The 18740-nt window shown below is 41.2% G+C and overlaps 4 non-coding genes across 4 annotated transcripts; all 4 read right to left on the minus strand.

Annotated features, from left to right (window-relative positions):
* Positions 1–4290: 4290 nt before the first annotated feature.
* Positions 4291–4362, minus strand: TRNAA-CGC (transfer RNA alanine (anticodon CGC)). Its single transcript has one exon. It is a non-coding gene; the product is annotated as a tRNA-Ala (tRNA).
* Positions 4363–7812: 3450 nt separating this feature from the next.
* Positions 7813–7884, minus strand: TRNAA-CGC (transfer RNA alanine (anticodon CGC)). The gene has a single exon. It is a non-coding gene; the product is annotated as a tRNA-Ala (tRNA).
* A 1708-nt stretch (positions 7885–9592) lies between these two features.
* TRNAA-CGC (transfer RNA alanine (anticodon CGC)) lies at positions 9593–9661 on the minus strand. The gene has a single exon. It is a non-coding gene; the product is annotated as a tRNA-Ala (tRNA).
* A 1686-nt stretch (positions 9662–11347) lies between these two features.
* TRNAA-CGC (transfer RNA alanine (anticodon CGC)) lies at positions 11348–11419 on the minus strand. The gene has a single exon. It is a non-coding gene; the product is annotated as a tRNA-Ala (tRNA).
* Between the last annotated feature and the right edge of the window lie 7321 nt (positions 11420–18740).

Raw genomic sequence — 18740 nt, forward strand, 5'->3', positions numbered from 1 at the left:
TCTAACAGGGGAAGAGGTGAAAGTGATCCTCCTCCTCCTCCCACGACCACGCCATATCTGCCAAGTGACCCTATGTAGGGGGAACAGTCCCTATTCTGCTCTGTGTCCGTGTGCATCAGGGTCTCTGAGGACAGGTGTCAATCCATATGTCAAGGTGTCAATATGTCATATGTCAGGTGTAATCCATATCCATTGTGATTTAGGAATGTTAGGTGATTTCTGCCCTTTATGGATTAAAAGCAGACTCTGCATCAACTGTGTAAATTTCCATGGGAGTTTTGCCATGGATCCCACTCCGCAATGCCACAGTCCAGGTGTTAGTCCCCTTGAAAAAACTTTTGCATCACTTTTGTGGCCAGAAAGAGTCCCTGTTGGTTTTAAAATTCGCCTGCCCATTGAAGTCAATAGCAGGTTTGCGCGGTTCGCCGGTTCGCGAACATTTGAGGAAGTTCGCGTTCGCCGTTCGCGAACCGAAAATTTCGGGTTCGCGACAACACAAAAAATATGTTAATTTGAGTGGCAAATGTAGAGTAGCGAAAACTGCCTGTCGATTCAAAACGCTATCTACACTAATACACTTTGGTGAAAAACAGATGGATGTCCTCAGATGGATTTCAGGATCAACATTTTTAGACAAGAGAGGATGGGAGCTTAAAGATGTTTCCTTGCATCTTGATTCAATTTATCTTCTGTTGAATAAATCCCTCAGTGGAACTATATGAAAAAATATCAATACCACACCATTAAAAAGAAAAATGTGCAACACTGGAGATCCCAGGGCCTCATACATGCGAAGCATGCGCTCTACCACTGAGCTACATCCCCAACACATGGCACAAACTCTAGCATTTGAGAAAAAGGCTAGAGCCTTGGTTTGTTAAAAACTAATTGTATTTTATTTAGAAAAATGTCCATCTGGTGACTCTTGTTTGCTCAATAGTTTAATGCTAAAGACTTATATTAACAGAGGGAATAATTTGTAACATTTAGGCAAAGTATTATTTGGAACTCCTACAAGTATGTGTGATAACTTAATGTCTATTGTTATATCAGATGGCTAAAATGCCCTCCCATTTATAGCTTTAATGGTCAAGCCATGAAGTTCTTTACTAAGAAGAATTTAAGCCAAATCTGTTCATTGCTCAATATTCTTATGGTCATGTCTTGTAACTTAATATCTATCATGACAACAGATGACCATAATTGACCAATATATGAATTGTTAAGAAAAACAAAATGTTCTATTTTGAGTGGCAAAAGTAGAGTCATTAAAACTGCTTGACGATTCAAAACTAAGCTCCAGAATCGAATATAGAGAGAAAACTCTACTGCAGGTAATTATCATTGTTTGGGGGAGGGGGGATGAAGATTTAAAATTGATGGACTGGCATTTCATGGACACCAGGCACAAAATCTTTTGAGACCACAGAGAACAAGATCTTAGCAGACGTTTCATCGAGTTGGTTCACTAAACTCTGAATTTTTCAGGATCAAAATCTGAATTGCATTTTTTTAGGTAGAAAGGGCCAAGCTGTAGAAGTAGCTGTGTTGGACTCTTTTCTAAAACATAAGTAGCTGGGTTGGACTCTTTTCTGAAACATCAGTTCTTGAAACAATTTATATAACGCTACAGTGGCCAAAGAAATCAGTTCTCACCTATTGAGAAGTCAAGAAAACTACAAATGTGAAGTCAAGAAAACGTCCAGAAACTCTAGAATTTAAGTAGGGTAAGCAATGTACACTATTAAAAACCCACTTCAGAGAAACAGGTAACTTTACTCTATTTTCTTTGGGAATGAGGACATCTAATGCCGACTTTGTCCTCAGATGGAATCCAGGCATAACCTTTTAAGACAGGAGAGGATGGGAACCTAAAGAAATCTCTTTGGATTAATTCATTAATGTTCAAAATTGTAGTGAAACTAAAAGCATATGGTAACGTTTAAACTTATTGAGAGAAGCTGTGCCTAAAGCTGCATTTGAGAAGTCCTTGAAAACCTCATTTTTGCCTTAATATTTCACTTGATATGCCCTCCCATTTATTGCTTTGATGTTAAAGCCTTGAAAATCTTCACTAAGTATATCATCTTTTGGGACAAATCTGTTTATTGTTTAGTAGTCCTATGACTAAGTCTCCTAACTCAAAATCTATCATGACACCAGATGACCATAATGGTCCCATTGAAAGCTTGAATAGTTGCAAAAATAAAATATGTTAATTTGAGTGGCAAATGTAGAGTCGCTAAAACTGCCTGTCGATTCAAAACGTTATCTCTACTAATACACTTTGGCGAAAAACAGACAAAGCTATTCTATTTTCTTTGGGAATGAGGAAATCTAATGCAGACTTTGTCCTCAGATGGATTTCAGGATCAACATTTGTAGACAAGAGAGGATGGGAGCTTAAAGATGTTTCCTTGGAGTTTCACTTGATTCAATTTATCTTCTGTTGAATAAATCCCTCAGTGGAACTATATGAAGAAATGTCAATACCACACCATTATAAAGAAAAATGTGCAACACTGGAGATGCCGGGGATTGAACCCGGGGCCTCATACATGCGAAGCATGCGCTCTACCACTCTACCACACATGGAGCAAGTTCTATAGCATTTGAGAAAAAGGCTAGAGCCTTGGTTTGTTAAAAACTAATTGTATTTTATTTTGAAAAATGTCCATCTGGTGACTCTTGTTTGCTCAATAGTTTAATGCTAAAGACATATATTAACAGAGGGAATCATTTGTAACATTTAGGCAAAGTATTATTTGGAACTCCTACAACTATGTTTGATAACTTAATGTCTATTGTTATATCAGATGGCTTAAATGCCCTCCCATTTATAGCTTTAACGGTCAAGCCATGAAGTTCTTTACTAAGAAGAATTTAAGCCAAATCTGTTCATTGCTCAATATTCTTATGGTCATGTCTTGTAACTTAATATCTATCATGACAACAGATGACCATAATTGACCAATATATAGCTTGAATTGTTAAAAAAACCAAAATGTTCTATTTGGAGTGGCAAAAGTAGAGTCATTAAAACTGCTTGACGATTCAAAACTAAGCTCCAGAATCGAATATAGAGAGAAAACTCTCTGCAGGTAATTATCATTGTTTGGGGGAGGGGGGATGAAGATTTAAAATTGATGGACTGGCATTTCATGGACACCAGGCACAAAATCTTTTGAGACCACAGAGAACAAGATCTTAGCAGAGGTTTCATCGAGTTGGTTCAATAAACTCTGAATTTTTCAGGATCAAAATCTGAATTGCATTTTTTTAGGTTGAAAGGGCCAAGCTGTAGAAGTAGCTGTGTTGGACTCTTTTCTAAAACATAAGTAGCTGGGTTGGACTCTTTTCTGAAACATCAGTTCTTGAAACAATTTATATAACGCTACAGTGGCCAAAGAAATCAGTTCTCACCTATTGAGAAGTCAAGAAAACTACAAATGTGAAGTCAAGAAAACGTCCAGAAACTCTAGAATTTAAGTAGGGTAAGCAATGTACACTATTCAAAACCCACTTCAGAGAAACAGGTAACTTTACTCTATTTTCTTTGGGAATGAGGACATCTAATGCCGACTTTGTCCTCAGATGGAATCCAGGCATAACCTTTTAAGACAAGAGAGGATGGGAACCTAAAGAAATCGCTTTGGATTAATTCATTAATGTTCAATATTGTAGTAAAACTAAAAGCATATGGTAACGTTTACACTTATTGAGAGAAGCTGTGCCTAAAGCTGCATTTGAGAAGCCCTTGTAAACCTCACTTTTGCCTTAATATTTCACTTGATATGCCCTCCCATTTATTGCTTTGATGTTAAAGCCTTGACAATCTTCACTAAGTATATCATCTATTGGGACAAATCTGTTTATTGTTTAGTAGTCCTACGACTATGTCTCCTAACTCAAAATCTATCATGACACCAGATGACCATAATGGTCCCATTGAAAGCTTGAATAGTTGCAAAAATAAAATATGTTAATTTGAGTGGCAAATGTTGATTCGCTAAAACTGCCTGTCGATTCAAAACGCTATCTACACTAATACACTTTGGCAAAAAACAGACAACGCTATTCTATTTTCTTTGGGAATGAGGAAATCTAATGCAGACTTTGTCCTCAGATGGATTTCAGGATCAACATTTTTAGACAAGAGAGGATGGGAGCTTAAAGATGTTTCCTTGGAGTTTCACTTGATTCAATTTATCTTCTGTTGAATAAATCCCTCAGTGGAACTATATGAAGAAATGTCAATACCACACCATTATAAAGAAAAATGTGCAACACTGGAGATGCCGGGGATTGAACCCGGGGCCTCATACATGCGAAGCATGCGCTCTACCACTGAGCTACATCCCCAACACATGGAGCAAGTTCTATAGCATTTGAGAAAAAGGCTAGAGCCTTGGTTTGTTAAAAACTAATTGTATTTTATTTTGAAAAATGTCCATCTGTTGACTCTTGTTTGCTCAATAGTTTAATGCTAAAGACATATATTAACAGAGGGAATCATTTGTAACATTTAGGCAAAGTATTATTTGGAACTCCTACAACTATGTTTGATAACTTAATGTCTATTGTTATATCAGATGGCTTAAATGCCCTCCCATTTATAGCTTTAACGGTCAAGCCATGAAGTTCTTTACTAAGAAGAATTTAAGCCAAATCTGTTCATTGCTCAATATTCTTATGGTCATGTCTTGTAACTTAATATCTATCATGACAACAGATGACCATAATTGACTAATATATAGCTTGAATTGTTAAAAAAAACACAAAATGTTCTATTTTGAGTGGCAAAAGTAGAGTCATTAAAACTGCTTGACGATTCAAAACTAAGCTCCAGAATCGAATATAGAGAGAAAACTCTACTGCAGGTAATTATCATTGTTTGGGGGAGGGGGGATGAAAAATTAAAATTGATGGACTGGCATTTCATGGACACCAGGCACAAAATCTTTTGAGACCACAGAGAACAAGATCTTAGCAGACGTTTCATCGAGTTGGTTCACTAAACTCTGAATTTTTCAGGATCAAAATCTGAATTGCATTTTTTTAGGTTGAAAGGGCCAAGCTGTAGAAGTAGCTGTGTTGGACTCTTTTCAAAAACAGAAGTAGCTGGGTTGGACTCTTTTCTGAAACATCAGTTCTTGAAACAATTTATATAACGCTACAGTGGCCAAAGAAATCAGTTCTCACCTATTGAGAAGTCAAGAAAACTACAAATGTGAAGTCAAGAAAACGTCCAGAAACTCTAGAATTTAAGTAGGGTAAGCAATGTACACTATTCAAAACCCACTTCAGAGAAACAGGTAACTTTACTCTATTTTCTTTGGGAATGAGGACATCTAATGCCGACTTTGTCCTCAGATGGAACCCAGGCATAACCTTTTAAGACAGGAGAGGATGGGAACCTAAAGAAATCTCTTTGGATTAATTCATTAATGTTCAATATTGTAGTAAAACTAAAAGCATATGGTAACGTTTACACTTATTGAGAGAAGCTGTGCCTAAAGCTGCATTTGAGAAGCCCTTGTAAACCTCACTTTTGCCTTAATATTTCACTTGATATGCCCTCCCATTTATTGCTTTGATGTTAAAGCCTTGACAATCTTCACTAAGTATATCATCTATTGGGACAAATCTGTTTATTGTTTAGTAGTCCTATGACTATGTCTCCTAACTCAAAATCTATCATGACACCAGATGACCATAATGGTCCCATTGAAAGCTTGAATAGTTGCAAAAATAAAATATGTTATAAAACTGCCTGTCGATTCAAAACGCTATCTACACTAATACACTTTGGCGAAAAACAGACAACGCTATTCTATTTTCTTTGGGAATGAGGAAATCTAATGCAGACTTTGTCCTCAGATGGATTTCAGGATCAACATTTTTAGACAAGAGAGGATGGGAGCTTAAAGATGTTTCCTTGGAGTTTCACTTGATTCAATGTATCTTCTGTTGAATAAATCCCTCAGTGGAACTATATCAATACCACACCATTAAAAAGAAAAATATGCAACTCTGGAGATGCCGGGGATTGAACACAGGGCCTCATACATGCAAAGCATGCGCTCTTCCACTGAGCTACATCCCCAACACATGGAACAAACTCTATAGCATTTGAGAAAAAAGCTAGAACCTTGGTTTGTTAAAAACTAATTGTATTTTATTTTGAAAAATGTCCATCTGGGGACTCTTGTTTGCTCAATAGTTTAATGCTAAAGACATATATTAACAGAGGGAATCATTTGGAACATTTAGGCAAAGTATTATTTGGAACTCCTACAACTATGTGTGATAACTTAATGTCTATTGTTATATCAGATGGCTTAAATGCCCTCCCATTTATAGCTTTAACGGTCAAGCCATGAAGTTCTTTACTAAGAAGAATTTAAGCCAAATCTGTTCATTGCTCAATATTCTTATGGTCATGTCTTGTAACTTAATATCTATCATGACAACAGATGACCATAATTGACCAATATATAGCTTGAATTGTTAAAAAAAACAAAATGTTCTATTTGGAGTGGCAAAAGTAGAGTCATTAAAACTGCTTGACGATTCAAAACTAAGCTCCAGAATCGAATATAAAGAGAAAACTCTACTGCAGGTAATTATCATTGTTTGGGGGAGGGGGGGATGAAGATTTAAAATTGATGGACTGGCATTTCATGGACACCAGGCACAAAATCTTTTGAGACCACAGAGAACAAGATCTTAGCAGAGGTTTCATCGAGTTAGTTCAATAAACTCTGAATTTTTCAGGATCAAAATCTGAATTGCATTTTTTTAGGTTGAAAGGGCCAAGCTGTAGAAGTAGCTGTGTTGGACTATTTTCTAAAACATAAGTAGCTGGGTTGGACTCTTTTCTGAAACATCAGTTCTTGAAACAATTTATATAACGCTACAGTGGCCAAAGAAATCAGTTCTCACCTATTGAGAAGTAGAGAAAACTACAAATGTGAAGTCAAGAAAACGTCCAGAAACTCTAGAATTTAAGTAGGGTAAGCAATGTACACTATTCAAAACCCACTTCAGAGAAACAGGTAACTTTACTCTATTTTCTTTGGGAATGAGGACATCTAATGCCGACTTTGTCCTCAGATGGAATCCAGGCATAACCTTTTAAGACAAGAGAGGATGGGAACCTAAAGAAATCGCTTTGGATTAATTCATTAATGTTCAATATTGTAGTAAAACTAAAAGCATATGGTAACGTTTACACTTATTGAGAGAAGCTGTGCCTAAAGCTGCATTTGAGAAGCCCTTGTAAACCTCACTTTTGCCTTAATATTTCACTTGATATGCCCTCCCATTTATTGCTTTGATGTTAAAGCCTTGACAATCTTCACTAAGTATATCATCTATTGGGACAAATCTGTTTATTGTTTAGTAGTCCTATGACTATGTCTCCTAACTCAAAATCTATCATGACACCAGATGACCATAATGGTCCCATTGAAAGCTTGAATAGTTGCAAAAATAAAATATGTTAATTTGAGTGGCAAATGTTGATTCGCTAAAACTGCCTGTCGATTCAAAACGCTATCTACACTAATACACTTTGGCAAAAAACAGACAACGCTATTCTATTTTCTTTGGGAATGAGGAAATCTAATGCAGACTTTGTCCTCAGATGGATTTCAGGATCAACATTTTTAGACAAGAGAGGATGGGAGCTTAAAGATGTTTCCTTGGAGTTTCACTTGATTCAATTTATCTTCTGTTGAATAAATCCCTCAGTGAAACTATATGAAGAAATGTCAATACCACACCATTATAAAGAAAAAGGTGCAACACTGGAGATGCCGGGGAATGAACCCGGGGACTCATACATGCGAAGCATGCGCTCTACCACTGAGCTACATCCCCAACACATGGAGCAAGTTCTATAGCATTTGAGAAAAAGGCTAGAGCCTTGGTTTGTTAAAAACTAATTGTATTTTATTTTGAAAAATGTCCATCTGTTGACTCTTGTTTGCTCAATAGTTTAATGCTAAAGACATATATTAACAGAGGGAATCATTTGTAACATTTAGGCAAAGTATTATTTGGAACTCCTACAACTATGTTTGATAACTTAATGTCTATTGTTATATCAGATGGCTTAAATGCCCTCCCATTTATAGCTTTAACGGTCAAGCCATGAAGTTCTTTACTAAGAAGAATTTAAGCCAAATCTGTTCATTGCTCAATATTCTTATGGTCATGTCTTGTAACTTAATATCTATCATGACAACAGATGACCATAATTGACCAATATATAGCTTGAATTGTTAAAAAAAACACAAAATGTTCTATTTTGAGTGGCAAAAGTAGAGTCATTAAAACTGCTTGACGATTCAAAACTAAGCTCCAGAATCGAATATAGAGAGAAAACTCTACTGCAGGTAATTATCATTGTTTGGAGGAGGGGGGATGAAAAATTAAAATTGATGGACTGGCATTTCATGGACACCAGGCACAAAATCTTTTGAGACCACAGAGAACAAGATCTTAGCAGACGTTTCATCGAGTTGGTTCACTAAACTCTGAATTTTTCAGGATCAAAATCTGAATTGCATTTTTTTAGGTTGAAAGGGCCAAGCTGTAGAAGTAGCTGTGTTGGACTCTTTTCAAAAACAGAAGTAGCTGGGTTGGACTCTTTTCTGAAACATCAGTTCTTGAAACAATTTATATAATGCTACAGTGGCCAAAGAAATCAGTTCTCACCTATTGAGAAGTCAAGAAAACTACAAATGTGAAGTCAAGAAAACGTCCAGAAACTCTAGAATTTAAGTAGGGTAAGCAATGTACACTATTCAAAACCCACTTCAGAGAAACAGGTAACTTTACTCTATTTTCTTTGGGAATGAGGACATCTAATGCCGACATTGTCCTCAGATGGAATCCAGGCATAACCTTTTAAGACAGGAGAGGATGGGAACCTAAAGAAATCTCTTTGGATTAATTCATTAATGTTCAATATTGTAGTAAAACTAAAAGCATATAGTAACGTTTACACTTATTGAGAGAAGCTGTGCCTAAATCTGCATTTGAGAAGCCCTTGTAAACCTTACTTTTGCCTTAATATTTCACTTGATATGCCCTCCCATTTATTGCTTTAATGTTAAAGCCTTGAAAATCTTCACTAAGTATATCATCTATTGGGACAAATCTGTTTATTGTTTAGTAGTCCTACGACTATGTCTCCTAAATTGAAAATCTATCATGACACCAGATTACCATAATGGTCCCATTGAAAGCTTGAATAGTTGCAAAAATAAAATATGTTAATTTGAGTGGCAAATGTTGATTCGCTAAAACTGCCTGTCGATTCAAAACGCTATCTACACTAATACACTTTGGCGAAAAACAGACAACGCTATTCTATTTTCTTTGGGAATGAGGAAATCTAATGCAGACTTTGTCCTCAGATGGATTTCAGGATCAACATTTTTAGACAAGAGAGGATGGGAGCTTAAAGATGTTTCCTTGGAGTTTCACTTGATTCAATTTATCTTCTGTTGAATAAATCCCTCAGTGGAACTATATGAAGAAATATCTATACCACACCATTATAAAGAAAAATGTGCGACACTGGAGATGCCGGGGATTGAACCCGGGGCCTCATACATGCGAAGCATGCGCTCTACCACTGAGCTACAACCTTAAAAACATAGAGCAAGCTCTATAGCATTTGAGAAAAAAGCTAGAACCTTGGTTTGTTAAAAACTTATTGTATTTTATTTTGAAAAATGTCCATCTGTTGACTCTTGTTTGCTCAATAGTTTAATGCTAAAGACATATATTAACAGAGGGAATCATTTGTAACATTTAGGCAAAGTATTATTTGGAACTCCTACAACTATGTTTGATAACTTAATGTCTATTGTTATATCAGATGGCTTAAATGCCCTCCCATTTATAGCTTTAATGGTCAAGCCATGAAGTTCTTTACTAAGAAGAATTGAAGCCAAATCTGTTCATTGCTCAATATTCTTATGGTCATGTCTTGTAACTTAATATCTATCATGACAACAGATGACCATAATTGACCAATATATAGCTTGAATTGTTAAAAAAAAAAAAAAATGTTCTATTTTGAGTGGCAAAAGTAGAGTCATTAAAACTGCTTGACGATTCAAAACTAAGCTCCAGAATCGAATATAGAGAGAAAACTCTACTGCAGGTAATTATCATTGTTTGGGGGAGGGGGGATGAAGATTTAAAAATGATGGACTGGCATTTCATGGACACCAGACACAAAATCTTTTGAGACGTTTCATCGAGTTGGTTCACTAAACTCTGAATTTTTCAGGATCAAAATCTGAATTGCATTTTTTTAGGTTGAAAGGGCCAAGCTGTAGAAGTATCTGTGTTGGACTCTTTTCTAAAACATAAGTAGCTGGGTTGGACTTTTTTCTGAAACATCAGTTCTTGAAACAATTTATATAACGCTACAGTGGCCAAAGAAATCAGTTCTCACCTATTGAGAAGTCAAGAAACTACAAATGTGAAGTCAAGAAAACGTCCAGAAACTCTAGAATTTAAGTAGGGTAAGCAATGTACACTATTCAAAACCCACTTCAGAGAAACAGGTAACTTTACTCTATTTTCTTTGGGAATGAGGACATCTAATGCCGACTTTGTCCTCAGATGGAATCCAGGCATAACCTTTTAAGACAGGAGAGGATGGGAACCTAAAGAAATCTCTTTGGATTAATTCATTAATGTTCAATATTGTAGTAAAACTAAAAGCATATAGTAACGTTTACACTTATTGAGAGAAGCTGTGCCTAAAGCTGCATTTGAGAAGCCCTTGTAATCCTTACTTTTGCCTTAATATTTCACTTGATATGCCCTCCCATTTATTGCTTTAATGTTAAAGCCTTGAAAATCTTCACTAAGTATATCATCTATTGGGACAAATCTGTTTATTGTTTAGTAGTCCTACGACTATGTCTCCTAAATTGAAAATCTATCATGACACCAGATGACCATAATGGTCCCATTGAAAGCTTGAATAGTTGCAAAAATAAAATATGTTAATTTGAGTGGCAAATGTTGATTCGCTAAAACTGCCTGTCGATTCAAAACGCTATCTACACTAATACACTTTGGCGAAAAACAGACAACGCTATTCTATTTTCTTTGGGAATGAGGAAATCTAATGCAGACTTTGTCCTCAGATGGATTTCAGGATCAACATTTTTAGACAAGAGAGGATGGGAGCTTAAAGATGTTTCCTTGGAGTTTCACTTGATTCAATTTATCTTCTGTTGAATAAATCCCTCAGTGGAACTATATGAAGAAATATCTATACCACACCATTATAAAGGAAAATGTGCGACACTGGAGATGCCGGGGATTGAACCCGGGGCCTCATACATGCGAAGCATGCGCTCTACCACTGAGCTACATCCTCAAAACATAGAGCAAACTCTATAGCATTTGAGAAAAAAGCTAGAACCTTGGTTTGAAAAAACAGGTCGCAAGAGTATTCTGAGAACGGACAGCAACTGAAATAGCCTGCCCTTCGGTAGGTCCCCGCTCAGAACTCAAGCTGGTTTTAGCTCATCTTGTGCCATTACAGAGAGAACATATCTGAAGCATATCAGACTGGTCCCACCCATACGGGTAGTCCAGATCCGAAATGCCAGCAAGTTCTCTCTGCACGAGGGATACAGCAACCCCAGACGATCGTTTCAGCCTTGTTAGGCATCATCAGTGAGGCATAGCTAATATCTCTCTAGGCACCGTGAGAAAGGGGTCCACGTCTGGATTACCCTTTAAACTTATGGAGAGAAAAAACGGGTCGCAAGAGTATTCTGAGAACGGACAGCAACTGAAATAGCCTGCCCTTCGGTAGGTCCCTGCTCAGAACTCAAGCTGGTTTTAGCTCATCTTGTGCCATTACAGAGAGAACATATCTGAAGCATATCAGACTGGTCCCACCCATACGGGTAGTCCAGATCCGAAATGCCAGCAAGTTCTCTCTGCACGAGAGATACAGCAACCCCAGACGATCGTTTCAGCCTTGTTAGGCATCATCAGTGAGGCATAGCTAATATCTCTCTAGGCACCGTGAGCAAGGGGTCCACGTCTGGATTACCCTTTAAACTTATGGAGAGAAAAAACGGGTCGCAAGAGTATTCTGAGAACGGACAGCAACTGAAATAGCCTGCCCTTCGGTAGGTCCCCGCTCAGAACTCAAGCTGGTTTTAGCTCATCTTGTGCCATTACAGAGAGAACATATCTGAAGCATATCAGACTGGTCCCACCCATACGGGTAGTCCAGATCCGAAATGCCAGCAAGTTCTCTCTGCACGAGAGATACAGCAACCCCAGACGATCGTTTCAGCCTTGTTAGGCATCATCAGTGAGGCATAGCTAATATCTCTCTAGGCACCGTGAGCAAGGGGTCCACGTCTGGATTACCCTTTAAACTTATGGAGAGAAAAAACGGGTCGCAAGAGTATTCTGAGAACGGACAGCAACTGAAATAGCCTGCCCTTCGGTAGGTCCCCGCTCAGAACTCAAGCTGGTTTTAGCTCATCTTGTGCCATTACAGAGAGAACATATCTGAAGCATATCAGACTGGTCCCACCCATACGGGTAGTCCAGATCCGAAATGCCAGCAAGTTCTCTCTGCACGAGAGATACAGCAACCCCAGACGATCGTTTCAGCCTTGTTAGGCATCATCAGTGAGGCATAGCTAATATCTCTCTAGGCACCGTGAGCAAGGGGTCCACGTCTGGATTACCCTTTAAACTTATGGAGAGAAAAAACAGGTCGCAAGAGTATTCTGAGAACGGACAGCAACTGAAATAGCCTGCCCTTCGGTAGGTCCCCGCTCAGAACTCAAGCTGGTTTTAGCTCATCTTGTGCCATTACAGAGAGAACATATCTGAAGCATATCAGACTGGTCCCACCCATACAGGTAGTCCAGATCCGAAATGCCAGCAAGTTCTCTCTGCACGAGAGATACAGCAACCCCAGACGATCGTTTCAGCCTTGTTAGGCATCATCAGTGAGGCATAGCTAATATCTCTCTAGGCACCGTGAGCAAGGGGTCCACGTCTGGATTACCCTTTAAACTTATGGAGAGAAAAAACGGGTCGCAAGAGTATTCTGAGAACGGACAGCAACTGAAATAGCCTGCCCTTCGGTAGGTCCCCGCTCAGAACTCAAGCTGGTTTTAGCTCATCTTGTGCCATTACAGAGAGAACATATCTGAAGCATATCAGACTGGTCCCACCCATACGGGTAGTCCAGATCCGAAATGCCAGCAAGTTCTCTCTGCACGAGAGATACAGCAACCCCAGACGATCGTTTCAGCCTTGTTAGGCATCATCAGTGAGGCATAGCTAATATCTCTCTAGGCACCGTGAGCAAGGGGTCCACGTCTGGATTACCCTTTAAACTTATGGAGAGAAAAAACGGGTCGCAAGAGTATTCTGAGAACGGACAGCAACTGAAATAGCCTGCCCTTCGGTAGGTCCCCGCTCAGAACTCAAGCTGGTTTTAGCTCATCTTGTGCCATTACAGAGAGAACATATCTGAAGCATATCAGACTGGTCCCACCCATACGGGTAGTCCAGATCCGAAATGCCAGCAAGTTCTCTCTGCACGAGAGATACAGCAACCCCAGACGATCGTTTCAGCCTTGTTAGGCATCATCAGTGAGGCATAGCTAATATCTCTCTAGGCACCGTGAGCAAGGGGTCCACGTCTGGATTACCCTTTAAACTTATGGAGAGAAAAAACGGGTCGCAAGAGTATTCTGAGAACGGACAGCAACTGAAATAGCCTGCCCTTCGGTAGGTCCCCGCTCAGAACTCAAGCTGGTTTTAGCTCATCTTGTGCCATTACAGAGAGAACATATCTGAAGCATATCAGACTGGTCCCACCCATACGGGTAGTCCAGATCCGAAATGCCAGCAAGTTCTCTCTGCACGAGAGATACAGCAACCCCAGACGATCGTTTCAGCCTTGTTAGGCATCATCAGTGAGGCATAGCTAATATCTCTCTAGGCACCGTGAGCAAGGGGTCCACGTCTGGATTACCCTTTAAACTTATGGAGAGAAAAAACGGGTCGCAAGAGTATTCGGAGAACGGACAGCAACTGAAATAGCCTGCCCTTCGGTAGGTCCCCGCTCAGAACTCAAGCTGGTTTTAGCTCATCTTGTGCCATTACAGAGAGAACATATCTGAAGCATATCAGACTGGTCCCACCCATACGGGTAGTCCAGATCCGAAATGCCAGCAAGTTATCTCTGCACGAGAGATACAGCAACCCCAGACGATCGTTTCAGCCTTGTTAGGCATCATCAGTGAGGCATAGCTAATATCTCTCTAGGCACCGTGAGCAAGGGGTCCACGTCTGGATTACCCTTTAAACTTATGGAGAGAAAAAACGGGTCGCAAGAGTATTCTGAGAACGGACAGCAACTGAAATAGCCTGCCCTTCGGTAGGTCCCCGCTCAGAACTCAAGCTGGTTTTAGCTCATCTTGTGCCATTACAGAGAGAACATATCTGAAGCATATCAGACTGGTCCCACCCATACGGGTAGTCCAGATCCGAAATGCCAGCAAGTTCTCTCTGCACGAGAGATACAGCAACCCCAGACGATCGTTTCAGCCTTGTTAGGCATCATCAGTGAGGCATAGCTAATATCTCTCTAGGCACCGTGAGCAAGGGGTCCACGTCTGGATTACCCTTTAAACTTATGGAGAGAAAAAACGGGTCGCAAGAGTATTCGGAGAACGGACAGCAACTGAAATAGCCTGCCCTTCGGTAGGTCCCCGCTCAGAACTCAAGCTGGTTTTAGCTCATCTTGTGCCATTACAGAGAGAACATATCTGAAGCATATCAGACTGGTCCCACCCATACGGGTAGTCCAGATCCGAAATGCCAGCAAGTTCTCTCTGCACGAGAGATACAGCAACCCCAGACGATCGTTTCAGCCTTGTTAGGCATCATCAGTGAGGCATAGCTAATATCTCTCTAGGCACCGTGAGCAAGGGGTCCACGTCTGGATTACCCTTTAAACTTATGGAGAGAAAAAACGGGTCGCAAGAGTATTCGGAGAACGGACAGCAACTGAAATAGCCTGCCCTTCGGTAGGTCCCCGCTCAGAACTCAAGCTGGTTTTAGCTCATCTTGTGCCATTACAGAGAGAACATATCTGAAGCATATCAGACTGGTCCCACCCATACGGGTAGTCCAGATCCGAAATGCCAGCAAGTTCTCTCTGCACGCGAGATACAGCAACCCCAGACGATCGTTTCAGCCTTGTTAGGCATCATCAGTGAGGCATAGCTAATATCTCTCTAGGCACCGTGAGCAAGGGGTCCACGTCTGGATTACCCTTTAAACTTATGGAGAGAAAAAACGGGTCGCAAGAGTATTCTGAGAACGGACAGCAACTGAAATAGCCTGCCCTTCGGTAGGTCCCCGCTCAGAACTCAAGCTGGTTTTAGCTCATCTTGTGCCATTACAGAGAGAACATATCTGAAGCATATCAGACTGGTCCCACCCATACGGGTAGTCCAGATCCGAAATGCCAGCAAGTTCTCTCTGCACGAGAGATACAGCAACCCCAGACGATCGTTTCAGCCTTGTTAGGCATCATCAGTGAGGCATAGCTAATATCTCTCTAGGCACCGTGAGCAAGGGGTCCACGTCTGGATTACCCTTTAAACTTATGGAGAGAAAAAAACGGGTCGCAAGAGTATTCGGAGAACGGACAGCAACTGAAATAGCCTGCCCTTCGGTAGGTCCCCGCTCAGAACTCAAGCTGGTTTTAGCTCATCTTGTGCCATTACAGAGAGAACATATCTGAAGCATATCAGACTGGTCCCACCCATACGGGTAGTCCAGATCCGAAATGCCAGCAAGTTCTCTCTGCACGAGAGATACAGCAACCCCAGACGATCGTTTCAGCCTTGTTAGGCATCATCAGTGAGGCATAGCTAATATCTCTCTAGGCACCGTGAGCAAGGGGTCCACGTCTGGATTACCCTTTAAACTTATGGAGAGAAAAAACGGGTCGCAAGAGTATTCGGAGAACGGACAGCAACTGAAATAGCCTGCCCTTCGGTAGGTCCCCGCTCAGAACTCAAGCTGGTTTTAGCTCATCTTGTGCCATTACAGAGAGAACATATCTGAAGCATATCAGACTGGTCCCACCCATACGGGTAGTCCAGATCCGAAATGCCAGCAAGTTCTCTCTGCACGAGAGATACAGCAACCCCAGACGATCGTTTCAGCCTTGTTAGGCATCATCAGTGAGGCATAGCTAATATCTCTCTAGGCACCGTGAGCAAGGGGTCCACGTCTGGATTACCCTTTAAACTTATGGAGAGAAAAAACGGGTCGCAAGAGTATTCGGAGAACGGACAGCAACTGAAATAGCCTGCCCTTCGGTAGGTCCCCGCTCAGAACTCAAGCTGGTTTTAGCTCATCTTGTGCCATTACAGAGAGAACATATCTGAAGCATATCAGACTGGTCCCACCCATACGGGTAGTCCAGATCCGAAATGCCAGCAAGTTCTCTCTGCACGAGAGATACAGCAACCCCAGACGATCGTTTCAGCCTTGTTAGGCATCATCAGTGAGGCATAGCTAATATCTCTCTAGGCACCGTGAGCAAGGGGTCCACGTCTGGATTACCCTTTAAACTTATGGAGAAAAAAAACGGGTCGCAAGAGTATTCTGAGAACGGACAGCAACTGAAATAGCCTGCCCTTCGGTAGGTCCCCGCTCAGAACTCAAGCTGGTTTTAGCTCATCTTGTGCCATTACAGAGAGAACATATCTGAAGCATATCAGACTGGTCCCACCCATACGGGTAGTCCAGATCCGAAATGCCAGCAAGTTCTCTCTGCACGCGAGATACAGCAACCCCAGACGATCGTTTCAGCCTTGTTAGGCATCATCAGTGAGGCATAGCTAATATCTCTCTAGGCACCGTGAGCAAGGGGTCCACGTCTGGATTACCCTTTAAACTTATGGAGAGAAAAAACGGGTCGCAAGAGTATTCTGAGAACGGACAGCAACTGAAATAGCCTGCCCTTCGGTAGGTCCCCGCTCAGAACTCAAGCTGGTTTTAGCTCATCTTGTGCCATTACAGAGAGAACATATCTGAAGCATATCAGACTGGTCCCACCCATACAGGTAGTCCAGATCCGAAATGCCAGCAAGTTCTCTCTGCACGAGAGATACAGCAACCCCAGACGATCGTTTCAGCCTTGTTAGGCATCATCAGTGAGGCATAGCTAATATCTCTCTAGGCACCGTGAGCAAGGGGTCCACGTCTGGATTACCCTTTAAACTTATGGAGAGAAAAAACGGGTCGCAAGAGTATTCTGAGAACGGACAGCAACTGAAATAGCCTGCCCTTCGGTAGGTCCCCGCTCAGAACTCAAGCTGGTTTTAGCTCATCTTGTGCCATTACAGAGAGAACATATCTGAAGCATATCAGACTGGTCCCACCCATACGGGTAGTCCAGATCCGAAATGCCAGCAAGTTCTCTCTGCACGAGAGATACAGCAACCCCAGACGATCGTTTCAGCCTTGTTAGGCATCATCAGTGAGGCATAGCTAATATCTCTCTAGGCACCGTGAGCAAGGGGTCCACGTCTGGATTACCCTTTAAACTTATGGAGAGAAAAAACGGGTCGCAAGAGTATTCTGAGAACGGACAGCAACTGAAATAGCCTGCCCTTCGGTAGGTCCCCGCTCAGAACTCAAGCTGGTTTTAGCTCATCTTGTGCCATTACAGAGAGAACATATCTGAAGCATATCAGACTGGTCCCACCCATACGGGTAGTCCAGATCCGAAATGCCAGCAAGTTCTCTCTGCACGAGAGATACAGCAACCCCAGACGATCGTTTCAGCCTTGTTAGGCATCATCAGTGAGGCATAGCTAATATCTCTCTAGGCACCGTGAGCAAGGGGTCCACGTCTGGATTACCCTTTAAACTTATGGAGAGAAAAAACGGGTCGCAAGAGTATTCGGAGAACGGACAGCAACTGAAATAGCCTGCCCTTCGGTAGGTCCCCGCTCAGAACTCAAGCTGGTTTTAGCTCATCTTGTGCCATTACAGAGAGAACATATCTGAAGCATATCAGACTGGTCCCACCCATACGGGTAGTCCAGATCCGAAATGCCAGCAAGTTATCTCTGCACGAGAGATACAGCAACCCCAGACGATCGTTTCAGCCTTGTTAGGCATCATCAGTGAGGCATAGCTAATATCTCTCTAGGCACCGTGAGCAAGGGGTCCACGTCTGGATTACCCTTTAAACTTATGGAGAGAAAAAACGGGTCGCAAGAGTATTCTGAGAACGGACAGCAACTGAAATAGCCTGCCCTTCGGTAGGTCCCCGCTCAGAACTCAAGCTGGTTTTAGCTCATCTTGTGCCATTACAGAGAGAACATATCTGAAGCATATCAGACTGGTCCCACCCATACGGGTAGTCCAGATCCGAAATGCCAGCAAGTTCTCTCTGCACGAGAGATACAGCAACCCCAGACGATCGTTTCAGCCTTGTTAGGCATCATCAGTGAGGCATAGCTAATATCTCTCTAGGCACCGTGAGCAAGGGGTCCACGTCTGGATTACCCTTTAAACTTATGGAGAGAAAAAACGGGTCGCAAGAGTATTCGGAGAACGGACAGCAACTGAAATAGCCTGCCCTTCGGTAGGTCCCCGCTCAGAACTCAAGCTGGTTTTAG

Source organism: Pelobates fuscus, chromosome 12, assembly GCF_036172605.1.
Source record: "Pelobates fuscus isolate aPelFus1 chromosome 12, aPelFus1.pri, whole genome shotgun sequence".
In the NCBI taxonomy this organism is placed as follows: domain Eukaryota; kingdom Metazoa; phylum Chordata; class Amphibia; order Anura; family Pelobatidae; genus Pelobates; species Pelobates fuscus.